Raw genomic sequence first — 19060 nt, forward strand, 5'->3', positions numbered from 1 at the left:
GCAAGATTTATTGGGAAGGCCAAAAGAACAAGGCTTCCACAGCTGGAAGGGGACCCGGGTTGCCGCCGCTGGCTCGGGTTGCCAGCTTTTATTCCCTTATTTGGCCCTGCCCGCGTCCTGCTGATTGGTCCATTTTACAGAGTGCTGATTGGTGTGCTTTTACGTTTACAAACCTTTAGCTAGACACAGAGCATTGATTGGTGCATTTACAATCCTTTAGCTAGACAGAAAAGTTCTCCAAGTCCCCACCTGACCCAGAAGCCCAGCCGGCTTCACCTCTCAACATGATTTGGTGGTGGTGGGAAAATTGGGATAATCACCATCAGTTCTGCAGACCCCGAGGTTCCATCCCCTGGGCAGTTTCCAAAGCTTTAATTCATCTGGAGGTACATAAACTGCAGGCTGGGATTTAGCCCTTTTCCAACACATAGCCATGGCTAGTAACGGATATTCCAAGAGGAAGAGTTTTCAAGACAACATAATCAAAAAGCCATATAAAGAATACAGCTATCACATAAGAAAGACAACAAACTCAACAACATAAGCCATCTAAATTAGCATTATGAGAAGAGGTGGACCAAGAAATTAATATAGCGATGATAAATATATTAAGAGGTTAAGGCTGATAATCAGCAATATGAAGCAAGAATAAGAAAACATAAAAAAGGGCCAAGTTGAATATTAAGGATGGGATATATAACAGTTGAAGTAAATAAAACAATGAATAAGGTATATAGCAAAATGGATAAAGGTGATGAATGAAGCAGTGAGTTGGAAGAACAGATAGAGAAGCTCTCTCAGTGGTCAGCAAGAAAGTGTGAAGAAACAGGAAATGTGAAAGAAAGCTAGGAGATGTGGAGGGTGGAAGGAGGGTGCAAATACTTGTGAGCAGTGGCTTTGTAATGTGTCAACGTGACTAGACTGAACTGTGCTTCCTAAAATTCCCTTTCCTGTATATTTCTAATTAGGGTGGGCCACAAGAGAGAACCCTGTGAAAGGTTTGCTGGGCATTAGCCCTTGTCTGCCAGCTCTCCTTCTTTGTGGGAAGCATCAGTGGAGCCTCCAGTTGCTCTACCTTCCCCACTAAGCTTCTCTGACTCCTGGGCCAGGTGTGTGCTTGGCAATTGTGATGCAGGACTGTGGTTTCTGCAATAAACAAACATGCACAATCAAGGTTAAAGGCAATAATCACTAATACAAATTGTAGTGTGTCCTCACGGGCTTCAGTTTGTGGGTTCCAGCTTGTTCTTACTCACCTCCACTTTACTTCATCTCCTCTTCCCAACTGCCAGTTCTGTAGTTTCAAAGCTCTAGCATTGGGAAGTACAGATAATCTTCTTACAGAGGTTGCTTGACCAGTTCTTACAATTTCATTAGGTCAAATCCCTGCGATGTATATATTCCCATTCACCATTCCTATCATATTGTCTCAAATTTTAATTATAAGTTGTTCTGGATAAATAGTAAGTTTCGTTTTTTTTTTTTTCTCACTTTACTGAGGATATACAAACTTTTCCAAGGAATTTTATCACCTTTACCATATTTCCTAAATATTGAGGATTGCTTCAAACATGTTTTTAGTATGTATCTTTGTGTGGCGAAACTTCATTCTTGGTCTTATCTAAAGTATATATATTAGGCCATCACATTTGAAAGACAATTTGTCTGGATATACACTTTTAGGTTCAAATTTATTTTCCTTTGAGACAGGATCCCACTCTGTTACTCAGGCTGGAGTGCAGTCACACGATCACGGCTCACTGCAGCCTCTACCTCATCAGGGTTAAGGTGATCCTCCCACCTCAGCTTCCCAAGTAGCTGGTACTACAGGAATGCACCACCATGCCTGGCTAATTTTTATATTTTTTGTAGAGACAGGGTTTTGCCATGTTGCCCAGGCTGGTCTGGAACTCCTGGGCTCAAGCGATTCACTTGCCTCCACCTCCCAATGTGCTGGGATTACAGGCATGAGCCACTGCGCCTGACCTTTCCTTTGATATCTAAAAAACATTTTTTCCCTTTTGTCATCTTCTGTGTACTGTTCAAATCTTATTTTTGTTCTAATTGCTGATCTCTTCACTATCTCTGGAAGTTTTTTTAATTATTTCCTTGATTAACTTTGATGTTCTTAAATTCTATTCTGATGTTTCCAGGTTTAGGCTTTTTCCTATCTCTTATTTTTCTCTCTTTCTGAATCTGGGTATAACAGGGTTCATTCAGAGAAGCAGATCCATTAGGATATATTTCTGTGAGTTCATATATATGCATTCATATATATAAATATGAACAATAACTAATATATATACATGAGTCCACTAAATTGTCCAGTTAGGAGGAATATACAGATATTGATAAATTTAAGAAATTAACAGGAATAAATAAACATGAGTAAGGGCCTTCAGGCTAGCCATAATGAAACAAAAATAGAATATATAATATTCAAGCCAGTAGAAAACAAAAGAAAGTGGAGTAAATTGAAAATATAAAATATGGAATAAATAATTCTTAATATAATAAAAATTACAACAAATATAAATCGTTTTAATTCACAATTAAAAAGACAAATACTCTCTATGGTATTAAGAAATAAAAACGAAATCCAAAAATATGTTTTCTATGAGAAACATTCTTAAAACCAAAAGACATAACAAGTTTGAAAATGAAAGAGTGAAAGACAAAAAAAATAAACAGAAACCTAAAGAAACCCAGAATCTCAATCATGATAGCTGACAAAACAGAATTTAAGGTTGGGGGGTAAATAAAACAACAGTGAGAAGATATAACCATTGCAAATATACATATGCACCTAATAATAGGTTACACTAACTGACAAAGTACAGAAACAGATAAATCATCGGGAGTTTTTTTTAACACCTGACTATCAGAAATGTCCTAAGCAGTATGTTGAGAGCCTCTCAGACTATCCACCTCTGCACTGCTTTGCTGTACATGACACAAGACAGACAGTTGTCATGGGTGTCATCAAAGCAGTGAACAAGAAGGCTGCTGGAGCTGGCAAGGTGACCAAGTCTGCCCAGAAAGCCCAAATGAATAATACCCCTAATACCTGCAACCTCAGTCTTAATCAGTGGTGAAAGACTGGTCTCAGAACTATTTGTTTCAATTGGCGATTTAAGTTTAATAGTAAAAGACTGGTTAATGAAAGCAATGCATCATAAAACCTTCAGAAGGAAAGGAGAATGTTTTGTGGACCCCTTTGGGGTGTGTGTGTGTGTGTGTGTGTGTGTGGCAGTTTTAAGTTACTAGTTTTTAAAATTAGTACTTTTTAATGGAAACAACTTGACCACAGATCTCTCATAGAATTTTAGGACACATTAAAACAAAGTTTAATGAGAAAAAAAGTACTAAGCAAAAATTAAACAGATTTTTATCTAAAAATTATAATTAATAGACTCATACTATTAATTATATTGTTCAGATCTTTAATATGTATGTTCCAATGGTATGATTTTATATATATATACAAATATATGCTACAATAGTTTATGCAACAAATAGCACGTATGTATTTTTAGAATCATGCACATATTTTCACTAGTAGACTAGGCTTACAGAAAGTTCCAATAAACCCAGGGACAATATTATGCAGATTTTTTTACTGAAACAAGATCTAACTCTGTCACCCAGGCTGGAGTGCAGGGACATGATCATAGATCATTGCAACCTCTAACTCCTGGGCTCAAGCCATCCCTCCCACCTCAGTCTTCTGAATAGCTGGAACTACTACAGGTGCACAGCATCCCCAACCCCTGCAACTATTTTTCAAAAATTTTTTTGTAGAGACAGGGCCTTGCTATGTGCCCAGTCTGTTCTCCAACTCCTAGGCTCAAGGGATCCTCCCTACTCTGCTTCCCAAAATTCTGGGATTACAGGCATGAGCCACTGCACCCAGCCTTCATGCAGATTTTATCTTCTAAACATGAGATAATACAAGAAATTAATAATATAAAACTTTTGCAAATGTCTCAAATTTTGAAGGTAACATATTGCTAAATAACTCACAGGTTAAAAATGAAATTATAATCAAACTGAGTACCTAGAATTGAATGAACTTGGAAATACAAAATATATGGTACATAACTAAAATATTATTTAGAAAGAACATTTATACTTTTAAATATGTTTATGAAGAAACAATAAAAGTTGAAACAAAGTATGCTAAGCATCCAACTCAAGAAGTTATAAAAAAGAGTATCAAAGCAAAACCAAAGAAGAAAATAGATATAATAAAGGAAACAATATAATACATGTTTTAAGTAGAAGAGATTTACAAAACTAAAAAGCTCTATTTTTGAAAAGAGTACTAAGATAAACTTTTGATAAAAGTGAATAAGGATAAAAGGAGACAACAAAGGTAAATAAAACACTGATCAAAAAATAAAGATAGGAAAATAATTACAGGTTTTCAAAGAGATAAAATAGATAAATTCCTGGAATATATATAAAATGCTAAACTAACCCAAGAAGAAAAAGGAAACTTAAAATAGACTCACAGGGATTAAAGAAATTTAACTGGTAGTTAAATTTCCAAACCAAAGATCTCTAGGCCTGCCTGCATGCTTTTAAAGTAAACTCTATCAAACTTGGTTTTTGTTATTGTTGTTGTTGTTTTGAGACAGGGTCTCACTCTGTCACCCAGGCATGGAGTCTGTCACCGTGACTGTAGCTCACTGCAATCTTGAACTTCTGGGCTCAAAGGATCTTCCTGCCATAGCCTCTGGAGTAGCTGGGACTACATACAGGCATGAGCCACCTTGCCTGGCCTCTATCAAACTTTCAAAAACTAATTCCTGTTTTATAAATTATTCCAGAAAATGCAAAAGAAAAAAAAGAATTTTCAATTCATTTTATAAAGCTAATATAATCTCCTTTTCCTTATTGCTTCTGGATTTTAGCCATAGTTTAGAAACTTCTCCCCACTCACAGATTATAGAAGGCTTCATCCTACCTTCTCTAGAACTTGAGTGATTTCATTTTATTTTTACATTTATCTCTTAGAGTCATTTGAAATTTATTCCAGTACGTGCTATAAATAATAGGTCTGATATTCTCTATTCCCATGTGACTACACACAGCTCACAAGCGCCAATTGTTAAATTCTCAGGGATTTTGTGAGCTGATTGTTAAACACAGCCATTACTACAAAATAAATCATATCAACTTAAAATGAAATAAATCATGTTAAAAATGAAGCTAATAAATATTCACAACTTATCATTCCTATTACTTTGATACATTTTACTACTATCAAGACTTCTGAGGTTATTTATATCTATCATGTCCATACAATGGAAATACTATAAGCATGGAATGCCGCTATGCATCTTTTCCCAAGTCTTTACATCATGACGCCCTACTATAGCATGAAATTGGCTATGGTGGGAGCATTTACATCACAAAGTTAGTGATGCTAAAATCAAGGCCTAATTTTTTATTTTGTTGATTGTGTAGAATAAGGATCACAATGGCCAGTAGGCCAAATCCAGTCTGCCAGTTGTTTGTGTAAATAAAGTTTTATTGGAAGACAGCCACAGCTCTTTGTTCACTATCATCCATAGCTGCTTTTATGCTTTCATGGCAGTTGAAGAGTTGCACAGATACCATATGGACCAAAAAGCATAAAATATTTCCTATCTGGCCCTTACAGAAAACCCTGGTCTAGACTTTAAAAAATAATGGAGAAAATGTTAGCAGCGTAGATTAATTTTTAAAATGTATCATAGGCAGTCTCAGTATAAGGGCAGCTGAAGCAGCCGGCTCAATTAAGATGAGGTTTCTGCTGCTTCTCCTGGTGGTGGTGTCAGCAGTGGTGCCCAATCTAGGCAGTGTGCCCAGCAAGAGATTAAACATGCAATACACCACAAGGCCACTGCTCAAGTTCCAGATTTGTGTTTCCTAAAGTTATAGGTGGGTGTCTGAGGAGCACATGTGGGTTATTAGTCAGCGGTACCCAGACATCACACTGAAGGAGAGAATTACCTCCCTCAACCAATATATAGACACATAGCATCTTTCCTGACAGCCTTCAATCTAGTACTAATAGGATTAATAATTGTTGTCAAGGATCCTTTTGCTTTCTTTGGCATACAAGCTCTAGCCTTCGGTGAAATACATAGCATAGATAAAAAACAATCACAACTTCTGGAAGTCAAGGACACACTTAGAGAAATGCAAAATGCACTGAAAAGTCTCAGCAATAGAATCAGACAAGCAGAAGAAAGAACTTCAGAGCTCAAAGACAAGGTTTTCAAATTAACCCAATCCAACAAAGACAAAGAAAAAACAATTTTTTTAAAAAATGGACAAACCCTCCAAGAAATTTGGGATTATGTTAAATGACCAAACCTAAGATTAATTGGTGTTCCTGAGGAAGAAGAGAAATCTAAGTTTGGAAAACATATTTAAGGGAACAATCAAGGAAAACTTTCCCGACCTTGCTAGAAACCTACATATCCAAATACAAGAAGCTCAAAGAACACCTGAGAAATTTATTGCAAAAAGATAATCATGTAGGCACATAGTCATCAGATTACCTAAAGTCAAGACGAAGGAAAGAATCTTAAGAGGTGTGAGGCAAAGCACCAGGCAACCTCTAAAGGAAAACCTAGCAGATTAACAGCAGATTTCTCAGCAGAAATCCTACAAGCTAGAAGAGATTGGGGCCCTATCTTCAGACTCCTTAAACAAAGCCATTATCAGCCAAGAGTTTTGTATCCAGCAGAACTAAGCTTCGTAAGTGAAGGAAAGATGCAATCTTTTTCTGACAAACAAATGCTGAGAGAATTCACCAGTACCAAGCCAACACTATAAGAATGGCTAAAGGAACTCTAAATCTTGAAACAAAGCCTCGAAATACACTAAAATAGAACATCCTTCAAGCATAACTCTCACAAGGCCTATAAAACAAAAACATAATAAAAAAAAAAGTATTCAGGCAACAAACAATCAATAGCACCACGAATAATAGAACAGTACCTCACATCTCAATACTAACGTTGAATGAAAATGGCCTAAATGCTCCAGTTAAAAAACACAGAATGGCAGAACAGATAAAAATTCACCAACCAAGTAACTGCTGTCTTTAAGAGACTCATCTAACACATAAGGACTCACATAAAGTTAAGGTAAAGGGATGGAAATAGACATTTCATGCAAATGGACATCAAAAGCAAGCAGGAGTAGCTATTCTTATATTAGGCAAAATGAACTTTAAAGCAATGGCAGTTAAAAAAATAAAGAGGGACATTATATAATGAGGAAAGGATTTATCCAACAGGAAGGTATCACAATTCTAAATATATATCCACCTAACACTGGAGCTCCCAACTTTATAAAACAATTACTACTAGGCCTAAGAAATGAGATAGACAGCAACACAATATTAGTGGGGGACTTCGATACTCCACTGACAGCACTAGACAGGGCATCAAGACAGAAAGTCAACAAGGAAAAAATGGATTTAAACTATACCCTAAAACAAATGAACTTAACAGATATTTACAGAACATTCTGCCCAACAATTGTAGAATATACATTATATTCATCAGCACATGGAACATTCTCCATGTCAGACCATATGATAGGCCATAAAACAAATCTTAATACATTTAAGAAAATTGAAATTATATCAAGTACTCTCTCAGACCACAGTGGAACAAAATTGGAAATCAACTCCAAAAGGGACCCTCAAAACCATGCAAATACATGGATATTAAATAACCTGCTCCTGAATGATCACTGGGTCAACAATAAAATCAAGAGGAAAATTTAAAAATTATTTGAACTGAATGATAATAGTTTCACAACCTGTCAAAACCTCTGGAATACAGCAAAGACCTTGCTAAGAGGAAAATTCATAGCATTAAATGTCTATATCAAAAAGTCTGAAAGAGCACAAATAGACAATCTAAGGTCACACCTCAAGGAACTAGAGAAACAAGAACGAACCAAACCCAAATCCTGCATAAGAAAATAAATAACAAAGGTCAGAGCAGAATTAAATGAAATTGAAACCAAAAAATACATAAGATAAATGAAACAAAAACCTGGTTCTTTGAAAAGATACATAAAATTGATAGACCACTAGTGAGATTAACCAAGAAAAGAAGAGAGAAGATTCAAATAAACTCAACTAGAAATGAAACAGGAGATACTACTACTGATACCAAAGAAAAGCAAAAGATTATGCAAGGCTACTATGAACACCTTTACACACATAAACTAGAAAACCTAGAAGAGATGGATAAATTCCTGGAAATATACAATCCCCCTAGATTAAAACAGGAAGAAATAGAGACTCTGAACAGACCAATAACAAGCAGCAAGATTGAAATGGTAATTTAAAAAATCGCCAACAAAAAAAGCCCAGCATCAAACGGATTTACAGCTGAATTATTTCAGATATTCAAAGAATTTTTACCAATCCTATTGACTTTATTCTACAAGATAGAGAAACAGGGAATCCTCCTTAAGTCATTCTATGAAGCCAGTATCAACCTAATACCAAAACCAGGAAAGGACATAGCAAAAAAAGAAAACTACAGACCAATATTCCTGATGAATATAAATGGAAAAATCCTTAACAAACTATTAGCTAACGAAATCCATCAGCATATTAAAAAGATAATCCACCATGATCAAGTGGGTTTCATACCAGGAATGGTTTGACATTTGCAAGTCAATAAATGTGATACACTACATAAAAAGAATTAAAACCAAAAATCACATTATCATCTCAATCAATGCAGTAAAAGCATTTGACAAAATCTAGCATTCCTTTATGATTAAAACCCTCAGCAAAATCAGCAAGGAAGGGACATACCTTAATGTAATAAAAGCTATCTATGACAAACCCACAGCCGACATAATACTGAATGGGGAAAAGTTGACAGCATTCCCCCTGAGAACTGGAATAAGACAAGGATGTCCACTCTCACCATTTCTATTCAACATAGTACTGGAAGTCCTAGCCAGAGCAATCAGACAAGAGAAAGAAATAAAGGGCATCCAAACTGGTGAAGAGGAAGTCAAACTGTTGCTGTTTGCTGATGATATGATAGTATACCTAGAAAACCCTAAAGACTCTAACAGAAAGCTCCTAGAACTGATAAATGAATTCAGCAGTTTCAGGATACAAAATTAATGTACACAAATCAGTGGCTCTGCTATACACCAACAACAACCAAACTGAGAATCAAATCAAGAACTCAACCCCTTTTACAATAGCTGCAAAAAATAAAAAAAAAATAATAAATAACACTTTGGAATATACTTAACAAAGGAGATGAAAGACCTCTACAAGGAAAACTACAAAACACTGCTGAAAGAAACAAATCTGGAGGCATCACATTATCTGACTTCAAACTATACTATAAAGCCATAGTCACCAAAACAGCATGGTACTGGTATAAAAATAGGCACATAGGCCAATGAGAGCAGCAGTGGAAAGACCAATAGTGGCAGCAGAGTCTCCACCTGGACAAGTCCAGCAGCCGAGGCAGCAGTCGCGAGTATGACACCGGTGGGGGCAGCTACAGTGGCCACTTGCATAGTTACAGCTTCTCAGCACCAAAAATTACTCGGGCGGGGGCGAGTTGGTCAGCAGCTCCCCGGGTAGAGGAGTGGAGTCACTTTCCTCCAGGGCCGCCTCCTCAGCTCCTGTCCCAGCTGAGTGAGGAAACAGTGGAGGATGGCCTGTTTCATGAGTTCAAAGGCTTCAGGGATGTAAGGGTCAAAATCAATCACCTATCAGTTTCTGGCAGCGGAGATGAGCTGGTAGCCTTTGCAAACTTCCCACACCCAGAGGACGCATGGGCGGCCAAGCACTCAGAGGCGGCCTGGTGCTCTCTGACCCGCCTCTGAAGACAGAAGCAGTGCATGTGAACCGGAGCAGCAACTGCTCCCCTTTAGACAAAGATTTATCCTCCATCAGCCAGCGTGGTGGGAGCCTCTGTAGGTGGTCACCCGCACTCCCTTGGAGTTGGTGGGGGCCAGAGATCACCTTCCCCTGGTGGTGCAGCTTTGGGATACAGAGACTAGGCTGCAGCAGATGGCTCATGGCCACCTAACCCCTCCACCTCCACCACCATTGCCTGGAGACTGGAGACAAAACGAGACTATTCATTCTATGAGAGAGTGCACCCAGCATACAGTCTTAAACCAAGGGAGGGAGCTGGAGCAGATGCTGCTCCTTTCAGAAAACTGGATGAGATGTCACCCGAGGATCATCACAGAACTAACCAGACATTTTTCTTGGGCAACCTAGACACCACTGTAACAGAGTGACCTAAGAAGGGTGTTTGATTGCTTTGGAGTCATCACAGAAGTAGATATCAAGAGCCCTTCTCTTGGCCAGACTAGTAATTATGGCTTTCTCAAATTTGAGAACCTAGATATGTCCCAAATTAGCAATGTTCAGCAAAATTATAATTTGGAATCCTATCAAAATTGGTTATGGTAAAGCTACACACACCACCCGCCTCTGGGTGAGTGGCCTGAAACCTTGGATGCCTCTTGCTGCCCTGGCAAGAAAGTTTGACCAACTTGGCACCATACACCCCACAGACTACAGAAAGGTGATAGTTGGGTGTATATCCAGTATGAAAGCTTGGATGCAGTGCACGCTGCCTGGACCCATATGCGGGGCTTCCCACTTGGTGGCCCAGATCACCACCTTAGACTTTGCAGACACCAAATGTTGTTACCAGCAGCAGTATATGCAGCCTCTGCCCTTGACTCATTATAAGCTGATGACAGATGCTTTTGGACATCAGTCCCTTGACCTTTTGAGGGGTGCTTAGGATAGGACACCACCCTTATTATACAGAGATTGTGATGGAGACCTTTATCCTGACTCCAATTGGGTGCCACCTCCAACCCCAATTGGAGAAGGCAGCACTGGGACTGCAGCTACTACTGTGCCTGCTTACGAGCCACTGGATAGCCTGGATCACAGGCGGGATGGTTGGTCGTTGGACAGGGACAGAGGTGATTAAGATCTGCCCAGCAATAGAAACCAGCCTGGTAAGCGAAAGCTGCCTGGGGAGAGCAGAGGACAGCATCTGGCTAGGTCTCCTGAGAGTGACTGCCCACGAAAACGTCACTGCGCTCCTTCTCCTGACCACAGTCCAGAATTGAGCAGTAGCCAGGATCCTTACAACAGTGACAATGATCCATCTTCCCGTCTTCTCTTGGAAAGGTCCTCTCCAATCAGAGACAGATGAAGTAGTTTGGAGAAGAGCCAGAGTGACAAGTGAGACCATAAAAATTCTGGCTCAGCTGAATGGATAGGAAGCACCGTACAACTGCTCCCACTGACGGGAAAGCCCTCTGAAAAAAAGAAGACCACACTGATGGGAGTGCATCTACCACCAACACTGCTTCCTGGAAGCTGAAGTCCCCTTTCCAGAAACAGGATGCGGGGACAGCCCCCGTGGCATAACCCCTTCCAAACTCTGTTTGACCTGGGAGGGCATGCTACTACTGAAGAACAGCAACTTTCCTTCCAACATTCCAACATGCAGCTGTTGCAGAGTGACCTCCAAGTGGCTAGCAGTCTTCTTGTGGAGGACCAAACTGGCCCAGCTCAGGATCACTCAGTGTCTCCATTTGGACCAGCCCAAGTTGGATGAAGTAACTCGATGCATCAAAGTAGCAGGACCTAATGGTTTTGCCATTCTTCTGGTCGTGCCTGGAAGTTCTGACAGCCGGTCCTCCTCTTCCTCGGACACTGCCACTTCTACTCAGAGACTGCTTAGGTGCCTTGTGTCCTATTTAAAGCAAAAGCAGGTACCCAAGGTGATCAGCCTTGGGAGGGGGGCACAACAAAGACAAGGAAAACACCGGGGTCCTTCATGCCTTCACACCTTGTGAGCTCTCCCAACAATTCCTGGATTCGCTGCCAAGGCACTGGCTACATCTAAAGAAGATTACCTGGTCATGATTATTGTCCATGCAAAACTGGTTGAACAGCGGATGAAGATGTGGAATTCAAAGCTCTAGTGGACCTTTTTGAAGAGAAATTGTGGCTTTGGAATTTACGTGGGCCTCTGATGGAAGAAAGGTAATCTGTTTAGTATTTGTGCATTTTACTAAAATGGCAGCTTAAAGTTTTGTATCAGGTGTTTGAAGTGGGGGGGAAAATGACCTCTTTGCTTTATGCTATGTACGTAAGATTTCTAGAAGAGTAAAAAAAAAAAAAAAAAAAAAAAAAAAAAAAAACCTTTTTTTATGGCTCACACAGCTTCAGAGTAGCTGTCTCTCAAACATGTACTCACACTTGAGCTGCTTTTGTTTTATTCTAAATAAATTGTTTCTTTTGAAGAAAAAAAAGTAGGCACATAGACCAATGGAACAGACTAGAGAACCCAAAATGAAGCCAAATACTCACAGCCAACTGATCTTTGACAAAGCAAACAAAAACATAAAATGGGGAAAGGACACCCGATTCAACAAATGGTGCTGGGATAATTGGCAAGCTACATGTAAGAGAATGAAACAGGTTCCTCATCTCTCACCCTATACAAAAATCAACTCAAGATGGATCAAGAACTTAAATCTGAGACCTGAAACCATAAAAATTCTAGACAATAACATCAGAAAAACACTTCTAAACGTTGGCTTAGGCAAAGATTTCATGACCAATAACCCAAATGCAAATGCAACAAAAACAAAGATAAATAGGTGGGACTTAATTAAACTAAAGAGCTTTTGTATGGCAAAAGAAACAGTCAGCAGAATAAACAGACAACCTACAGAGTGGTAGAAAATCTTCACAATCTATACATCTGACAAAGGACTAATATCCAGAATCTACAAGGAACTCAAACAAATTAGCAAGAAAAAAACAATCCCATCAAAAAGTAGGCTAAGGACATGAATAGACAGTTCTCAAAACAAGAACACTGCACTCCAGCCTGGGCTGGGCGACAGAGCGAGACTCCGTCTCAAAAAAAAAAAAAAAAAAAAACAAAAACAAATGGCCAACAAACATAAGAAAAAGTGCTCAACGTCACTAATGATCAGGGAAATGCAAATCAAAACCACAATGCACTATCACCTTACTCCCACAAGAATGGCCATAAAAAAAAAAAAAAAAAATAGATGCTGGCGTGGATGCGGTGAAAAGGGAACACTTCTACACTGCTAGTGGGAATGAAAACTAGTACAACCACTACAGGAAACAGTGTGGAGAACAGTGTGGAGACCTTGTAGAACTACCATTTGATCCAGCAATCCCACTACTGGTTATCTACCCAGAGGAAAAAAAGTCATTATTTGAAAAAGATACTTGCACACACATGTTTATAGCAGCACAATTCATAATTGCAAAAATATAGAACCAGCCCAAATGCCTATCAATCAACAAGTGGATAAAGAAACTGTGGTGTGTGTGTATGTATGTGTATGTGTATGTGTGTGTGTGTGTGTGTGTGTGTGTGTGTGTGTATATATATATAAAAAATGGAATACTACTCAGCCATAAAAAGGAATGAATTAATGGCATTCACAGCAACCTGGATGAGATTGGAGACTATTATTCTAAGTGAAGTAACTCGGGAATGGAAAATCAAACATCATGTGCTCCCACTCATAAGTGGGAGCTAAGCTAAGAGGATGCAAAGGCATAAGAATGACACAATGGACTTTGGGGACTCAGGGGGAAAAGGGTGGGAGGGAGTGAGGGATAAAAGACTACAAATATGGTGCAGTGTATACTGCTCGAATGATGAGTAATGGGTGCACCAAAATCTCAGAAATCACCACTAAATGACTTATTCATGTAACCAAACACTACCTGTTCCCCAAAAACATATTGAAATAAAAAATAAAGTATACTATTAACATTTTTAATTGTATCATATTTGTAGCTGTTACATTGTGAATAGCACAAAAAAATGGCAAATAATCTCCCAATATTTAAAAAGTATTATCCAATGCAGCAAGGAAGTCACATCATTGATAAATAAGTCAAGATTCAATGTCTGTCATTTTACTCTATCTGATATGTTAAATGAAAATATCAGCTGACATTCATGTGACAATTTATGTGACATTCATGTAACTTATCAATTACAACCATAAATTGGTTATGGATAGAAAAGTTCAGCAAAAATCAAGAAAAGCATTCTGTGAGAATTTATGAATCATTTAGAATTTGTAATAGAAAGAATTGTATATTTTATTATTATTTTTAAACTGCTTGCTAAACATCCTTTACATCAGTAAAATTTATACTATACATACATATGCACATATATGTATGCACATACATGTGTATTAAACATTTACCAGGCCAACGCCAGCTATACAACATCCCAATTCCACTTATTAAAAAACTTTATCACTCTAGTTTAAAGTGAACAACACAATAGAACGATTACCTACCCCAAGGAATAATATTTTAAGTTTGATCAGCTGAATTCCATTGATACATATTGTGTGGAATTTTTCCTAACTGTACTAATCTTTCTAAAGTAACCACAATCCTTCCTATGTTTTTGAAAATACTTATTTTTTAAAGTGTATCTTTTTTTTTACTGATTTGAGAAGCTGTCTTTATTGTATACTAAATTTCCAAATGCACTTCTACTTTATTTCTCATTTTTCTATTTTTTGTACCATTAGTCTGTCTGCCTATTTGTGTGTCAATACCAAATTATGTTAATTATAAAGAGTTTATGGTATATTTTAATTTTTGGTAAAAGAAACTCTTCCCACTTAGGCTGAGGCGGGCGGATCACGAGGTCAGGAGTTCGAGAGCATCCTGGCTAACACGGTGAAACCCCGTCTCTACTAAAAATACAAAAACTTAGCCAGGTGTGGTGGCGGGCCCCTGTAGTCCCAGCTATTCGGGAGGCTGAGGCAGGAGAATGGTATGAACCTGGGAGGCGGAGTTTGCAGTGAGAGGAGATCACGCCACTGCACTTCAACCTGGGTGACAGAGCGAGACTCCGTCTCAAAAAACAAACAAAAAAATTGATAAAATGATAGGATGAGTACTAGCTATAAATGAATACAATTATGATGAAAAGATTACAGTGATGCTACGAATATTCTGTCAAAGCTTTCAACCAGATTCATTTACTTTATTTAGCAATGTTTTTAAACTTTTATTTTATATGTCTTTTATTTTTAAAGACAATTGATTAGACACTTGGATGAAAAATAAACTCTCAAAATAATTGGAAAAAAAAAAAAAGAAACTCCTCCCTCCTCCCACTCTCACTTGATTGCTCTTCTTTTTCAGAGTGTTTGATTATTCTTGCTTGATGTCCTTTCAGGTAAATTTTATAATCAGCTTGTCTATTTGGGGGTTGTGGGGACGAAATCTGATTATATTCTTATTGGGTATTTCACAAGTTTATAAATTAAAACAGGGAGAATGTTATTTTTTATGATGTTGAGTTTTTCTGTCCAAGAACAAGGTACATTTTTTCATTTGTGGCAATCAACTTTTGTAATTTTCAAGTGTATTTTTCTCATGTAGGATTAGGATATTTATAATTGAGCTTATAACTTGGCACTTACTTTCTTTGTTATATCATAAATGAGAGGATCCTCTTCCATTACATTTTGTAATGGCTTTTGTTCATATTATGAAAGCAATTGATTTTTAAATATTAATTTTGTAAGCTGCTACATTACTATTTGTTTTATTTGAGATAAGTTTTTATCAATTGTTTTGGATTTTCCAGATATTTAATCATGCCATCTGAAAATATCTCTTCACTTCCAATTACTGTATCCTCCAGTTGCTTTCTCTTATCTAATTACAACGGTCAATAGCTTCAAAATAATGTCATATAAGAGTAGAAATTGGTCCCTTTCTAGTACCTGACTTTAGTGGGAAAGTTTTCAGTGTCTCCTTATTAAGGATGCTAGGTTTGGGGCTGAATTATATCTATCATAGAGGAAGTGCAGTAGGCCAAATAATGGCCTCCAATATCAGGTCCTATTTCCTAAAACCTGTAAATGTTACCTCATATGTCAAAGGCTTTGCAGACATGATTAAATTAAGGATTTTGAGATGGAAAGATTATCCTCAATTATGTGAAAGAGCCCTAAATGCAATCACATGAGAGGAAGACAGAGGGAGATTTTACATATGCAAAGAAGAAAAAGACAATGTGTCCATGGTAGCATAGACTGGGTAGATGCAGCCACAAGCCAAGGAATGCCAAAAGGTGGAAGAGGCGAGAAACAGATTCTGCCCTGGAGCCTCCAGAGGCACTGCAGACTGGCCAACACCTTTGTTTTGGCCCAGTGAGACCCATTTTGAACTACTTTTTATAAAGAAAAAAAAACCTCTGGTCTCCAAAACTATGAAAAACTAGATTTGTTATTTTAAGCCACCAATTTTATGATAATTTGTTCCAGCAGCCTCAGGAAACTATGAGAGGAAATATCCAATAAGTCTCTTTTTTTTAAGTCTTTTCAACATAACTGATGACATTATTAAAGGTCTCTTCTCCATCTATGGATACAATAGTAACTTTTTTCTCATCTTTATTAATATGATGAATTACATTGACTTATTTCCTTGGATTAAATCACCTTTATATTCCCCTAAGGGGAATACAATTCCCCTAAGTAATGAGTAAGGTTTTTTTTAACATTCTGTTGGGTTTTCTTTGCTGATCTTTTAAGATGTTTGCATCAATGCCCATAAGTGAGATTGGTGTGGGATTTGTTTTTTGTTTTATTGGTGCAAACTGTCTCAAGTTTTGAGATCAATGTCATACTCAATTCATAAAGCAAATTCAGAAGTTTTATTTTCTGTTCTCAGCAATAATGTAAGTAGTATTATGATGAGACGATTTTCAAGGTTTGACAGAATTCTCCTACGCAAACATCTGAGAGTGGTGCTTTTTATTGTGGGGAAACTCATTAATTACTTTTTGATATTTATATTTCTTCTATGATATTGATCAGTATAGACTTTCTGTCTCTGTCAATTTTGAAAACATATTTATCTTTAAAAATTATCCACTTCACTTTGATATTTATATAATATTTAATTTATATATATAATATATATAACATGCATTTACATATTATATATGTGTTATTTTAGAGACAGGGTCTTGCTCTGTCACCCAGGCTAGAGTGCAGTGGCAAGGTCATGGCTCACTGTACCTTAAATCTTTAGGTTCAAGTGATCCTCCCATCTCTGCCTCCTATGTGGCTAGGGCCACAGGCATGTGCCACCACACTCAGCTAATTTTTTTTTACTTTTTTTAGAAACAGGGTCTCGTTATGTTGCCCAGGCTGGTCTCAAACTCTTGGCCTCAAGTGGTTCTCCCACTTGGTGTTACACGCATGAGCCACTGTGCTCAGCCTAGTATTTGTCTTTGTTTTGCAAAGATTTGGGCAAAATGGCCTTATGATTATAAAAACTTCCCTTTTCATCCTTATTGCTCTCTTGTCATTTCTAATTTTATGTATTTGTCCTTTCTCTTTTTTTCCCTTCATTACATTAACTAATGAGTATCTACTCTCTGATTTTTTTAATGGCAACTTTGGGGTATTTGTTAATTCCACTGCTTTAATTTTATCTCATTAATTTCTGCTTTGGTCTTTATTAATTTTCCCGCTGCTTTATTATGAAATACATTGTTCTTTTTCTAGCTGTTTGCATTTGGTATTTAACTCGTATTCTCATTTTTTAATTATTACTGCAATAGACACTTAATGCTATAAATATTTTCCTGATAATTGCTTTAATCATATCCCATAGCTCTAATATGTTTTCATTTTCATGATTTTCAAAACTTTGAATTTTATATTACATTTTCCTTTAAAACCCCAAATTCTTTAAGAACATGTTTTAAATTTTCAAATTTAAGAGCTCTTTTAATATTTTGTTATTAATTTATATTATATCAAGCTCAGAAAATGTGTTTTATTTCTTTCCTTTAGAATTTATTAAGGTTTTTTTGTAATTTAAGATAAGGTCAATTTTTATGAATGTTTCACAAATACTTAAAGAGATTATGAAGTCTCTGCTTTCGGTGTTCAGGGTTCAATGCATCTATAGAATTATAGTCATGCACCACATGCATAACATTTAGGTCATAATGACATTTAGGTCAACAGTGGACAGTCTATTTGATAGTGGTCCCATAAGATTATAATACTGTATTTTTATGGTGTCTTTTCTATGTTTAGATACACAAATACTTACCATTATAATTGCCTACAGTATTCAGTACAATAACATGAACATGAACATGTTTGTAGCCTAGGAGCAATAGGCTATACCATATATCCTGAGTAAGTAGTAAGCTATACCATCTAGGTTTGTGTAAGTATACTCTATGATGCTTGCAACATGACAAAATTGCCTAATGATGTGTTTCTCAAACTAGATCCCTGTCATTAAATGGTGCATGGCTATGTATTATTTGTTGTTGTTTAGGTCTTCCATATTCTAATTTTTTTTCCACTTGACTTCTCTTGTATGCTGATAGCACTTAGCAGCCTTTACTTTTGATCAGTTTGCTTTTATTTGAAGTTCATGGTTCACCTTTTCCCCCATGAAATTATTACATTTATTATTCTCATATCTCCTGGCATAAAACATTACTATCATAAAGTCTGGTGACAATCTGGCTTTCCCCTTATTAATGACTTTTTTTTTGTCTTAGATGCCCAAAGGATGTATTTTCTCTCTTTTTAAAAAGAAAGTCCAATCGTTTTACTAGACTATATCTTGGTTTTAACTTTTCCCAGGAACACAGTGGATCTTTTCAATATATGCTTTCAAATTGTTTTTTAGTTTGGAAAAGTTTTCTTCAGTCATAGTGTTTAGTATATATTCTCTTTCATTGGCTTCTCCAGGGGCTCCTTTTGTTTGTATTGTGGATCTCCTTTGCCTACATTCTATGCTTATCTCTTTCTCTTATATCATTATTCTCTCCCTTTTCATGTCTTTTTTATTTACAAAACTTTCATCCTTTCCACCTTTTACTTAAGACATTATCAGTTGTATCCAGTTGCCTTCTTTATTTCTATAATGATTTTTAAATTTTATATTTCT

At 37.0% G+C, this 19060-nt stretch overlaps 2 protein-coding genes and 1 pseudogene across 2 annotated transcripts in view; 2 read left to right on the top strand and 1 right to left on the bottom strand.

Annotated features, from left to right (window-relative positions):
- LOC126957008 (RNA-binding protein 15-like) overlaps positions 1–12021 on the top strand; it is a 66400-nt pseudogene extending 54379 nt beyond the window's left edge.
- The window catches only part of C6H5orf63 (chromosome 6 C5orf63 homolog), a 471154-nt gene that overhangs the window by 346884 nt on the left and 105210 nt on the right, over positions 1–19060 (top strand). The gene's annotated exons all lie outside the window — the stretch shown is intronic.
- MEGF10 (multiple EGF like domains 10) overlaps positions 1–19060 on the bottom strand; it is a 396429-nt gene that overhangs the window by 293981 nt on the left and 83388 nt on the right. The gene's annotated exons all lie outside the window — the stretch shown is intronic.

Source organism: Macaca thibetana, chromosome 6 (genome assembly GCF_024542745.1).
Source record: "Macaca thibetana thibetana isolate TM-01 chromosome 6, ASM2454274v1, whole genome shotgun sequence".
Classification (NCBI taxonomy): domain Eukaryota; kingdom Metazoa; phylum Chordata; class Mammalia; order Primates; family Cercopithecidae; genus Macaca; species Macaca thibetana.